The sequence below is a fragment of the Neolamprologus multifasciatus genome, chromosome 22, assembly GCF_963576455.1.
Source record: "Neolamprologus multifasciatus chromosome 22, fNeoMul1.2, whole genome shotgun sequence".
Lineage (NCBI taxonomy): Eukaryota > Metazoa > Chordata > Actinopteri > Cichliformes > Cichlidae > Neolamprologus > Neolamprologus multifasciatus.
The window spans coordinates 6,617,350-6,629,776 of NC_140459.1; the positions used below are offsets into that span (position 1 = coordinate 6,617,350).

General features: G+C 39.4%; 1 protein-coding gene and 1 long non-coding RNA gene across 5 annotated transcripts in view; both read left to right on the plus strand.

The window, feature by feature from the left end:
• The window catches only part of pvrl2l (PVR cell adhesion molecule related 2 like), a 381,196-nt gene that overhangs the window by 257,693 nt on the left and 111,076 nt on the right, over positions 1-12,427 (plus strand). The window lies entirely within an intron of this gene.
• LOC146492779 (uncharacterized) overlaps positions 1-12,427 on the plus strand; it is a 100,000-nt gene that overhangs the window by 820 nt on the left and 86,753 nt on the right. Inside the window, exons 1-2 of the long non-coding RNA XR_014871995.1 lie at positions 1-1,645; positions 2,696-11,315. The exon at positions 1-1,645 is cut by the window's left edge and continues 820 nt beyond it. This is a non-coding gene — a long non-coding RNA (uncharacterized LOC146492779). The remainder of the gene's footprint in view (positions 1,646-2,695; positions 11,316-12,427) is intronic.

Genomic DNA, 12,427 nt, shown 5'->3' on the forward strand with positions numbered 1-12,427 from the left:
ATGGTAATGTTCAATACCCGATTGTTCGTTTTGACCCATTTGGTAACGTGCAACTCGACAATAAAAACACTCACTGTGATCTGCCAGAAACACACTGGTAATTACATCAGAATCTGTAATGTTAAATGATTTCCAAGTATTTCTAAAACGAGTGACTGCATGCGACCCAGTCTCCTGGCAGAAAGCTGTGTTGTTTTCTACAAACAAAGCAAACTGGTGCTCATTTGGCAGCAATCTTGGGTTTTGGGGGGGATGTGAGGTCCTAGAGCTGAATCTGACTGAGAAACTGAGGGACAGGAGAGCCTCATACAGGAGCAACCTCTCAGTCATAAGGCCATAGTAATAATTATAAGTATAATAATTATAGGTCCATCCTAAACATGCCCTGCTTTATTCTCCTTTTTGATTCTAAGGATATATATATGCTCTTCAAAAAAAATGTAATTAAGCAGTTGAAACTAGCAAGTCAACTGAAAGGTAATTGCGCGATAGATTTCTATACATTGAAGGTTTCTTTTGCAAACAGAAGAGCCATCCTCTGTGAGTTATTAGAAAGATTGCAGTCCTAGGGCACTTTTACACTGGCTTCACCTTTTAGACTTTTATATTTGCTCTATGATCTACTTATCTGCATCCATCTATATATACGATATATGATATGTTGTATATATTCTTAAGCTGAACTGAAACACTCATTGTGCGTCTAATCTAAGTGATGTTACCACATCAGAGTTTGCTCTAAAGTCTGCCGTGCTCCTCGTTATTAAGTCTTCACCCTAAAAGCCTATCAACATGTAGAGGAGGAAGGTTATCTGGATGGTTAACTGCAATTCAATGAGTGCTGGTAAGCCTCCTAATTAACTGCTGTAACTGTTGTTTGTTGTGATAAAATAAGACTTTATTACCATGACAACACTCCAGCTGGAGTTTTCCTCTTAAAAAACATGGTAGCATCTCTACAGGCACTAAGACAACAACTAATTTTACTTTTTGTATCACTAGATATGACATCTGAGACACACACACACAAAAACACAAAGTGAAATATGACTTAATATTAGCAAAAAACAAGGTTAATGAGAATATCTCTGCGACAGCGATAAAATAAACTCTATTTATTATCTTTGTTAGGTACTCTAGTGTAATGATTCGAGTCATTTTCTATTTGTAATGACCAGTGTTGTGACTATTACTCATGAAAAGTAATGTATTACATATTACTTGTTACTTTTCCTGAAAGTAAAGGTCCTTACGCACCAAGCATGGTGTGAAAAAGATGACAAATGTGTTTTACATTACTGCTTTACTCAAAAATGCAATTTGAATGCAGTATGTATGACATTAAAAAATGGATGATTAATCCTTATAATGTTTCAGAGAGCAGGTTAAAGTATATGTTTTTATGTAAATGATATCATGTCCTGTATAATGTTTTAAATATATTCAGTTGAAAATGATGCAAACATTCTGAAATTCTTTGGATTATTTATATATCCATGAATAACCAACACAACCAGCTAAATCATAAGAAAAACTATCATCTCTAATTATCAATATTAATTCAGCATGAAATAAAATGTAATTAAAAGCATAAAACATGAAAAACAGTGCTTATTTCAAATCAGTCTGTGCATTCAGAACAGCGGTAGGACTAGGGATGGGTACCGGTATCCGGTGCCATGATGGCACCGGTTCTGACATAAACGGTAGTAACCAGACCGAAAAGCAGCGCACATTTCGGTGCTTTATTTCGGTGCTTTTTTTTCCTGAGATGTGATACACTTTGAATTCTAGCCAATCATTTTACGTTTCCGGGGATAGTAGGCGGGTCCAGGTACGTACGTTCTTTTAGAGCAGAGCTACAGATTAAAAATGCCCAAGGCGAAGCGGTCAAAAGTCTTGCTGTACTTCACAGCAAAAGATGCAAACTCAGCAGCCTGCAACAAGTGCTTTAAGGTGATACTGTGGAAAGGAGGTAACACCTGAAATCCGATGAAACACCTGGCGACGCATAGCGTTTTTTTTAAAAGCCGAAAAATGCGCCGTATTTGATAGCTTGCTGCGAGACCTCACACCGAGCGCATCTACTGCAGGTGTGGTGCCTGTTATCGGACGAAGAGTTAGCAACATCCCCCAAAAAGCTGAAGAGTAGAGTCCTGGCCCCTAGCCCTGCCAGTGTAGCAGAAATGATGAGGATGATGATGGCAGCAGCAGCCGTTCTTCTCTGCGTGAGTAGCTTAATGTTGTTCGTGTATAATTTACGTTGAGTAGGCTAACCACGTTATTACATTAATGCATGTAAGGTGAACAGCAAACACCATCATAGCTACATGCAGCTGTCTTCTTGTTTGATGGCAGATACTCCCTTCACCCTGGCCAAAAAAGCAAAAATGACCAAATAAAAAGTGGGAAACAGTTAAACATGAGAGGTTTTTGGATAAAGTTTTTGTTTTTTCCATTGTTAAAGCACTGCTTCCAGCCAAGAATGATACCATATATGCCCTATAGCTGCAGAAAAGGCTAACATTGTTATCTTTTTACAAAAAAAACAGCTGAACATGAGAGGTTTTTGGACCAATTTTGTGTTTTCCATTCTTTAAGCACCGGTTCGAGCACCGTTTAAGCACCGGCACCGTTTCAAAAGTACCGGTTTGGCACCGGTATCAGATAAAACCTAAACGATACCCATCCCTAGGTAGGACAGCTTGCATGTGTGGGACGTGCACTTGTTTCACGCAGTCCCTTAAATGGCAGCTCAAGCGCCTTTATAATCTTACACCCCCTCCCAACTCCTCTTATGATCTCAGTTAATTTCAGTTAGGTCAGAAAACACGGATATGACCATTTGTTTCTTTTCAGATTGTTTTATTTCATGCAGGTGCCTGTAGGTGCAAACGTAATCTAATTTACTCACATTTATATTATGTTTTTCTGCTCTTACTAGTTTAACCATACATTCATAGAGCACTTTATCTACCTCACATCCACAGCCAATTTAGAATCACTAGTTAACCAACCTGTATGTCACTGAGTGGATGCTGGAATAGCTGGAGGAGAGAACATGCGGATGACACACTGAAATGCTCCTGCTGAGATATCCTCTTTGCTGTGAGGCAACACCGCTAACCGCCACCGCGCCGCCCTGTTTGAGAGCTTGTCTTGCCAAAGCCCTCTATCTCAAGACACCATGTGATCTGTGTATGACCTCTATTCCTTTTGTGCATCATAGATGATCATTCCTCATTTTCTGTTTCCTTCTACTATATCCTTCAAAGACCAGCAGGCGCAGGTGTCTCTGTGGGAGCCTGGGCATATGTGGTAGGAGGACAGGCAGTTCTGTGACAGTATAGCACCTGTACAAAACGATGCACAAACTTTAAAGTATTTAACTTTGTGTGTATTTTGGGTCACTTTAGGAGAAGTCAGCAAACTTCCGGGTAAAAAAAAAAAAAAATTGGTCCAAACAGTACGTAAGGTTTAACGTACCTTGTTCTCACTCAGTTTTGGTGTCTAGCTGTGAATGAACCCTTTGCTGTTTGTTGACTTTGAGAACGAAAAAAAAAAAAAGAGAGAGAAACATTGTGTTCCCATGTGAGCCTGAATTGGTGAACAGGTAAATAGGAATGTTAAAATTGTCTGCAGCAGCAGATTTGTCACTTCAAAACTCAATTTCTGCTCTGCTCTGAAAACGAAATAGTGCTTGAAAACTACATCCTCAAATTACCTCCGAGTTCTCTGGTTGAAGTTGAAGCTGCACAGTTTAAAAACAATCAGAGGTTGACATGTGACCTGTCCTGAGGCACACCCAGGACAGGTCACATGTCATAAAGTTAAAAAACAGAGAAATAACAACTATGCACGCTCACATCCACCCCAAAGGCCAATTTAGAATAATGGATCTCTGTGGGTTGTTAGACAAAATCCATAAAAAACCAAATAGAAAATGAAGGCGTATTTCTGCAGCTAACTATGAGGTTATGTCAAACTTTAAATCCCATTAAAAACATTTATAAAACCTCACTGTAAACAAGAAAGAAGGAAATTAGAGAAAAACAGAAAAAAAGTGTTAGGAAACTGTGGAAAGAGAACCCAAACGCAGGCTAAGGTAGGCTGCACATAGAAATTTTAAGTCAGTGAGGTTTTCACTTGCCAGACTGTACTTTTACACTATAACTGGGGATTGGCAAACCATCACATTAGTATGATAACATCTGCTAATACGTTGTGGAGTACAGCTGGCTAAATCTATCTCAGAGCCACAGCAGCAGCACAAATCTGATAATGAGGCTAGTCCAAAAAAAAGGAAATACTGGAACTGATTCTGGTCATCTTGACTCACAAAGACGCATGATATTAGGGTTCCCCCTCTAGCCAAATTCCACTTTATCCCCTGATTGATACCACTAACAGGTGGCACAGTGATGCAGTGGTTAGAAGCACTGTGACCTCACGGGAACACGGTCCAGGGTTTAAATCCACTTGGCAAATTTAAATCCAGGGGCCTTTCTGCGTGAATTCTGCAACCTCTATAGATTTTTTCGTAGTAATTTCCACAGAGTGGTGACCTGTGACCCTACAGGGTGTACCTTGCCTCCTGCCTCATAACAGCTGGGATAGCCCCCTGCAACCTTGTGTTACCACACACACACAATCCATAACTCAAACTATTTCATAAAGTCACATTTTTAGAAATTGTTCATTTATACGAACAAATTGGTTTTATTACTGTTGCTAACATTTCTTTGGTTTTAGGTGCAAAAAGTTGTTGCGTGTTACAAAAAATTGGGGTTTGCATTAGGTCCGCGCACATTTACAAAGGATACTGAGTAGGGGTGCAACGATACACAAAATTCACGGTTCGGTTCAGTTCGATACTTTGGTGTCACGGTTCGATATTTTTTCGATACAAAAAATGTTCATGCCTTTTTAATTTATCATTTATTAAAATTATAAATATATATTTTAACTCAAAAGTACAGTTTTTAAATTTAATGTTGCTGAAACAACAAAGGGATAAAAAAATTAATCTATCTGATCGAGAAATCACTCATCTTTGGAAAAGAGAGTTTATTACAGAGAAATGGCTCTTTCCAAAATAAAAGCTATACTATACGCTTCTTCTGGGCTATATTCTCAGCAGCATATTAAACATATCAGGTCCCCATAAGGAGAACCATGTGCTAACGGCTGTCTAAATATTCGTATATGTATTCGGGCTGGACGGCGTCAACACGTTAACGAGCTAACTGCGCTAACGCACTAGTTCCCACCAATTAAGCATTGCATGGCACATCCGATATACTGTTTTACTTTAGTCCATGACGCGCTTACCATCAGGGTCATACTTCACATGAAAATCAAGATAGTTCCAAAGGCCAGATCTGAATGAGCGTGGGGGAGGTTCAATTTGCCATGTTGCAACGAGAGCTTAACTTCTGTCTTGCTAGCTTGCACTGCGCTCAGTGGATCTGCACTCGACAGTGCAGCCTAGGTAGTCGAATGCAGATCCACTGAGCGCTCAACACAGACAGCATCGTCAGAATAAAAGTTGATAAAATAAATAAAAAATGTTGTATTGTTCATACATATGCGTACCGAACCGAAAGCACTGTATCGAACGGTTCAATATCGATATGAGTATCGTTGCACCCCTAATACTGAGCTGTAACCACTCCCTTACAGTTAAAATAACTGATATCAAAAAAAGGAAATTAAGTTTTATTAAAACCAGTCCAACTTCTCCTATCATTGATATTTTAGAACCAATTTTCACAATTTTGTTTTGTTTTTGTAGCACAATTTATAAAAGCAATCACTGAGCTTTTTTATATCTCTTAAAATCCATTTGATTTACATAGCGCCAAATCACAACAACAGTTGCCTCAGTGTTGCTTTTGGGGGCTTGCCAACAAAATCATGTCTCATACTTAGGTCACTTATTTTTCCAAGTAAGGAATAAGTAAGGAATGTGTATTACCTCTGAAAAAAAAAAAGCACTATGCAAAGTGCTTTTAATTTTCAGCTGTCACTCGTATGTAGGTGTTTGAGTTATTTTGAGCTTGACTATAATGCTGTGCAAATGCACATTTCTATATTTTAACTCTCTCTAAACATGTCTAAACTAAGGATTAATTAACATTGACAAAATATAATTTAACAGCACTACTGCTAATTGTAAAAGTTTCACTGCATTTTAGTTTTAGTAGTTAGTTTTAGTCTTAGTCATCTGCAGAACCGCACTACTGTCAGTTTCACTTTACTTCAACTCACACAATAAAAGGCCAATTACATCATAGGAGAAAACAAACAAAGGAGGAATCCACATGAGAAATAACTAGACCCACGAGAGCCTTTTTTTAAAAACAACCAGCCCCTGAGTGTTTCACTGAAGGGTAAATTTAATGCTTCTGCTCATTTCATTCGACTGCATGCACATCCACTCTGGATCATTTCTCATGGAGACACTGAAGTTGAAATGACAGTGGACAGCTTTATATAGATGCAAGGGCATTTTACAGGTGCCTTTACATTTAGCTAGGTTTGCTAATTTAAAGGTGTGTGTGTGTGTTTGTGCACTAAATCCTGGTTATTCTCGTGTGTGTGAACGTTCCATACAGACGGTCTATTTGTGTATACCTTCATCCAAAACTGATCACGTGTGATTGAGCTGCAGCGATGGAGATGCCGATGACTGAATGCAGAGGTTCAGCAAGGTCGAGTGAAAAAAAAATTGGATTTGGTGAAATGTTTTCTGCTTTGAACCCACTCACTGCTGTGGAAGAAAAAAAGTGTGGAGTTCTCTGCCATGTATCTTTGCCTTCAGGCTGAACTGCCTAATTCACCGTAAGGGTTTTACACGAGCACACTCCACACTTACATGTTGGCCTCTATCTGCTCTCCCCCTCGAGTAAACATGCTCATTTCAGGAATTTCACAGATCCAGAGATTATGAAGAGGTGAGATGTAGGCGTTTGGTATCTTTCATAAAGAAATGTTAATACGTTATTACGGGCCAGATCTGTGGATTTTCTTGATTGGATCACCTTGCCACCTTTCCTTTCCAGTATATTCCAGTATATTCTTGTTTGCAGCCTGTCCTCAGAGAGAGTTTTTTTTTTACACTTGTATAAAAGCCAGAATTTAAAAAGAGAAGTGGATCAAAAAGCTGACAGCTCCCATGTCTGTATGAATGAGCGAATGTTGGAAATGAAGAGGAAAAACTTAGGGAAGCGTCCCCGTCATATATTCATGAACTGGGTGTAATGTATCGTTTCGTAATTATACATCGCAACACCATCATTGTTGTTTTCTTTTTAATTTGAACTTACTTCATCTTCATCTTGTTGTTAAGCTGTAACACTTCCTGTAGATGTTCACAGTAGACTGCTTCTCTGGAAAGAAGAGGATTATGTTCACAGTAGTGGCAAGCAGCTAAAAATAACAAATCTGCATAATAACAAAGAAAGCGTTAAAAAAGAGAGCAAGCAAAAGTTCGTCTTCATGTACAGTAAGGCTGAGATATATTTGTCACATAGAAACGCCTTAACAAACATAAATGCCTAATGTCAACTTTATTTAGTTTAATTAATAGCTTCAATGCACCATATTTTTAATTCAGTCCCCAACCAAGCATTCTGATTATCCTGTGACATGTATAGATCATTAACTTGGGAATACGTCCCATCTGTTCCTTTCCTCCCACATGCCGTGAACATGGCATGAAACACGAAATTAAGCTTCGGCATGTCTTTTAACTCTTTGTTAGTTTCTATCATATAGCTTCTATTATCCATCCATACATTCGCTTCCGCTTATCCTTTTCAGGGTCGCGGGGGGGCGCCGGAGCCTATCCCAGATGTCATAGGGCAAGAGGCGGTCGCAGGGCCAACACACAGGGACAGACAACCATTCACTTGCACATTCATACCTAGTGACAATTTGGATTATCCAATTAACCTATCCCCACAAGCTGCATGTCTTTGGACGGTGGGAGGAAGCCGGAGTACCCGGAGGGAACCCACGCAAACACGGGGAGAACATGCAAACTCCACACAGAAAGACCCCGGCCTGATGGTGGAATTGAACTCAGGACCTTCTTGCTGTGTGGCAACAGTGCTAACCACCGTGTCACCGTGCTGCTTCTATTATTCCTGATTAATTTATTTCTTTAAAGGCAAAAAAAAGAATTAAATGTGGTATACTGAGGTACTCCAAAGGTTGATTCTGTTCATCTGACATAACATTTTCCCACTGAAAACGCTACGTCCAGGTGAACAGAACCAACTTTTGGAGATTTACTTACCTGCATGATTGAGAATGCATCAAGACAGTGGGAGAAATGTTTCGTCACTCATCCAAGTGACTTCTTCAGTCTCAGCTGACTGCAGGTTTCCCCAATCTTATAAACAGTACATTTGCCCTATGACTGAAACGAGCACCACTGAATGAGCAGTGGGCTGTGAGGTCAGTTCCTTGATTATTAATATGCAAATTGTCATGACCATTGATCAACAACCACAGATCAAAGCCCATGCTATATAGTCTATACTGAGTTATATACATTGCTCTGAAAGTGTATTAGGCCACCACCCGGTTTAAGCTGTATGCCACAGCTGCCCTAAATTAACAGTACTGGTAATTACTAAATTAATTTTTAAATATTTTTATGCTTAATCTCCACCAGTCTGCACAAGTTGTTTAATCAAAATTATATCTTTAATGCCACAATATAATTGTTGTTATTCATGAAATTTCAAATTTACTGAAAGCAGAAAAAATTAAAACTAACTCGGGATCTCGCAAAACAAACTCAAACACTCAACACTCAAAAACAAACGTTTTAGCCGCATTCTTCGGACGCTGGCTCGAAGCCGACCGGGAGGTCGAGGCACGATGTGCCGGGAAAGCGGTGTTCCTCCCGGCTGTGGTAGGTCTCGACCTCCCGTTAGCTTCGAGCTAACGGGAAGAATGCGGCTAAAACTTTTGCGAGATCTCGCAAAACTTTTTCGAGATCCCGAGTTAGTTTTGCGAGATCTCGCAAAAGACCGTCTTAATTTTTTTTCTCCCATGTCCCCTGCGGGGCTCCGTAGTTTTCTGATTTGTGCAGCTAAAGTAAGTCTCTACACTTTCTCAGGATTTCAGCCCTGTATGTTCTTTGTGCAAGCTGTCAGTGTTACGGTTCCACTTTAAAGTTAAGTGAACTCCAGCGTTTTAAACGCTGGAGCCGACGGGGAGGTCGAGGCACGATGTGCCGGGAAAGCGGTGTTCCTCCCGGCTGTAGTAGGTCTCGACCTCCCGTTAGCTTCGAGCTAACGGGAAGAATGCGGCTAAAACTTTTGCGAGATCCCGAGTTAGTTTTGCGAGATCTCGCAAAAGACCGTCTTAATTTCTTTTTCTCCCATGTCCCCTGCGGGGCTCCGTAGTTTTCTGATTTGTGCAGCTAAAATAAGTCTATAGCTCTCTACACTTTCTCAGGATTTCAGCCCCTTATGTTCTTTGTGCAAGCTGTCAGTGTTACGGTTCCACTTTATAGTTAAGTGAACTCCAGCGTTTTAAAAGCCAGATATAGAAAATGTTCATTTGTTCTTAATGGAGAAAATAACCTGCTCGATTTTAACATCACAAGTTTTCACTTGTCATTTTCAGTCAGTTTTCATTTCCAAATGAGTTCATCACCTCCCACCTTATTAAAGGCCACGTGTAGATCTAAATATACATACTTAACAAACATAAAATGTAAACTTTAATTTCACGTTTCCACTTGTCATTTTTAATCAAGTTGTTTTGTAGCAATCTGTTTCCTTCATCCCACCTTGTTAGCACCTTCAATTAGGTATTAATAGTTAATGAATCACTGTTTATAAATACCAAACTGCATCCTCCATGAGGTGAAAGCAGCAAAAAGCACAAAACAGGAAAATTACACGGTGAAAATGAAGCGTTTATGTAAATAATTAAATGTAGATTAAAATGCACACTGGTGTTGTCATCTTCGGGACGTTTTTTGAGTCTAACCCTAACAAAACAGCAAGTCAATGTAAAGTTTAAAAATAGCTCAAGATAAGATTTCTCCTGGTGTATAGACACGTGTAACTCCCTCGCCCCACATGCTCGGAACACTTTTTTCCCATTTTGACAGCAACACTCCTTAATGCCATCTCAGGAATGCCTTTATGGATTATTTCAGATAGGATGGGCAAATGACGTTCTTAGTAGAATGATCTTGTATTGAAATACATTGAAATTTCAATGTATACATATAAAGAACGGGTTAAATTAGAATCTAAAGCAGGTCTCTAATGATGGTCTGTCACAAAGAGAAGCTGAACCTGCAGCTGAAGTAAATACATCCTGAACACTTTTTGAGAAGCTACACATTTGGCAGGTGTTCCTGGACAGCCTGGACTTACTTTTCCTGCACCTCTGGAGGCCTTGTCATCTCTGCCTTTCTACTTAGCAGTGAAGGTGATGACTTGGTGATGATGGTTTTTATCAGCCCTGCTGAAGTTTCCTCACCCCCGAGGACATTTTCCCACCAATGTGAACACCCGGGTGACCTGCTGAGGTGCGATCACCTACAGGGGACAAGTCTGACAGGTCTGTTTTTTCTTTTTTTGGATAGCGGTGGGTACTTTGTGCCCAGCTATGTTGCAATAGGATATGTTTTTTTTATCCACATCAAAAATAAGTAGGACCAGCAATAGATAATCTTTTCTATTGTGTAAATGGAGACTTACTGTCTCTGACTTACTCTCTCTCAGGTTTTCTCTTTTTATATTAGATGCACCAGCAGTTTGTGCTGACGAGTTGGAATTCTTCAAGGCTTCTCTTTGCAGGTTATAGGAGCGGAAATACAACTGAGCTATAAAACTGGAAGGTACTTTAGTGATGCATTGCCCTGAGCATGACGTGTCCAAGCACAAGTGAAGAAGAAGTCATAATCATAAAAACGAAGTACTTCAACTATGGCAAAGTTTTCTGATAATTTGCCACAGTGCAAATCTTTACTCAAACATAGGATGTAATGATATAGAATTTTAAAACTTTGATTTTAATATCATTATGGCTCAAGTCTTTGCATGATTTGCTCTGAGAGTCACAAAGTAGATCAAATTGGAATAAGAACACTAATTATAATTATTACTTAATAACATAGTAACACTTACTATTGAGTAGATCGTTGTGTTTTGATTTTCAAAAGAAAATGCATCATGGGAGACTAATTAATACACTTTATTTACCCAACATTGCGCGTTTCTTTTCGCTGTTTTCTGATGATAACCCAATATCATGCATGTTAAAAAGCAGTTATGAAGGTCAGGGCTGGACTGGGACAAAAAATTGGCCCGGGCATTTTGACTAGAGACCGGCCCACCAAAAATGTGACGTCATTCAGGGGTGAAACCGCAAAGGATTCTGGGAACTTGTGGCAAGCGGTACTAGCGCATGCAGGCTTTCAATTGAACTCAGTTACACAGCGATAAAAAGAAACACAAAAAATGGCAAGAAACTGTTGTATTATTAACTGCAATAGCCGGTGTTGTGCCAAAAAGTGATTGTCTGCCAAAAACTGATTTCCGGTATTTGCCAAAAACTGATTGCTCGTATTTAAATTGCTATAAGTAACTTGTTGGGCTATAATATGTGAAACATATGTCAAATGCATCCCTCATGGATGACATAAAGTCATATTGAGCTACAAACAACATTAGTGTAACAAGGTAGAAGCCGCAATCAGTCTTTGGCAGTGACTTTTATATAACCTTTATTTATGCCGTTAAAAAAAGTCTAATTAACATTAAAAATGTATTTTGTAAGAAGTAGTTGGACAGCAGAAATGGCTCAAATATTACAATAGTTCTGTAAAAGTATTTAAAGTGGGGATAAAGGACCGGATTGGTTATAATGTAAGTACAATAACACAGAGTTGTAAAGATACTTGAAAAAACAGATAATTTTTTAATTCCATATATAGCCCCTTTGTAAACGCTGTTCACTGAAGTCTATTTACCAACATAGATATTACACATAAAAATACACGCAAACATTGGAAATCAGTTTTTGGCAGGCAATCACTTTTTGGCACAACACCTGTTGCATGACAGCCACGGGAAGCCGACGGGTAAAGAGATCGGTTGTTATCGGATTACGTCGTGGAAATTGTTTAAGCCATGTTTCCGAAGTAACAAAGAGCCGATGGATGGCCTATAAGATTGCTAAACAAGGGGGGGGTGCATCCGACCTCCTCGGCTGTAATTGGTCCAGCCCAGAGTCGATCATGACCAATTGGCCAATCCAACACCTTTCATTATTTATACCCTTCCAAAAAAATAATAAAAAATCGATCGGCCCATAAAAACAAAAAATCGCCAGCGGCCCACCGGGCAAATGCCCGGTATGCCCAATGGCCAGTCCAGCTATGATGAAG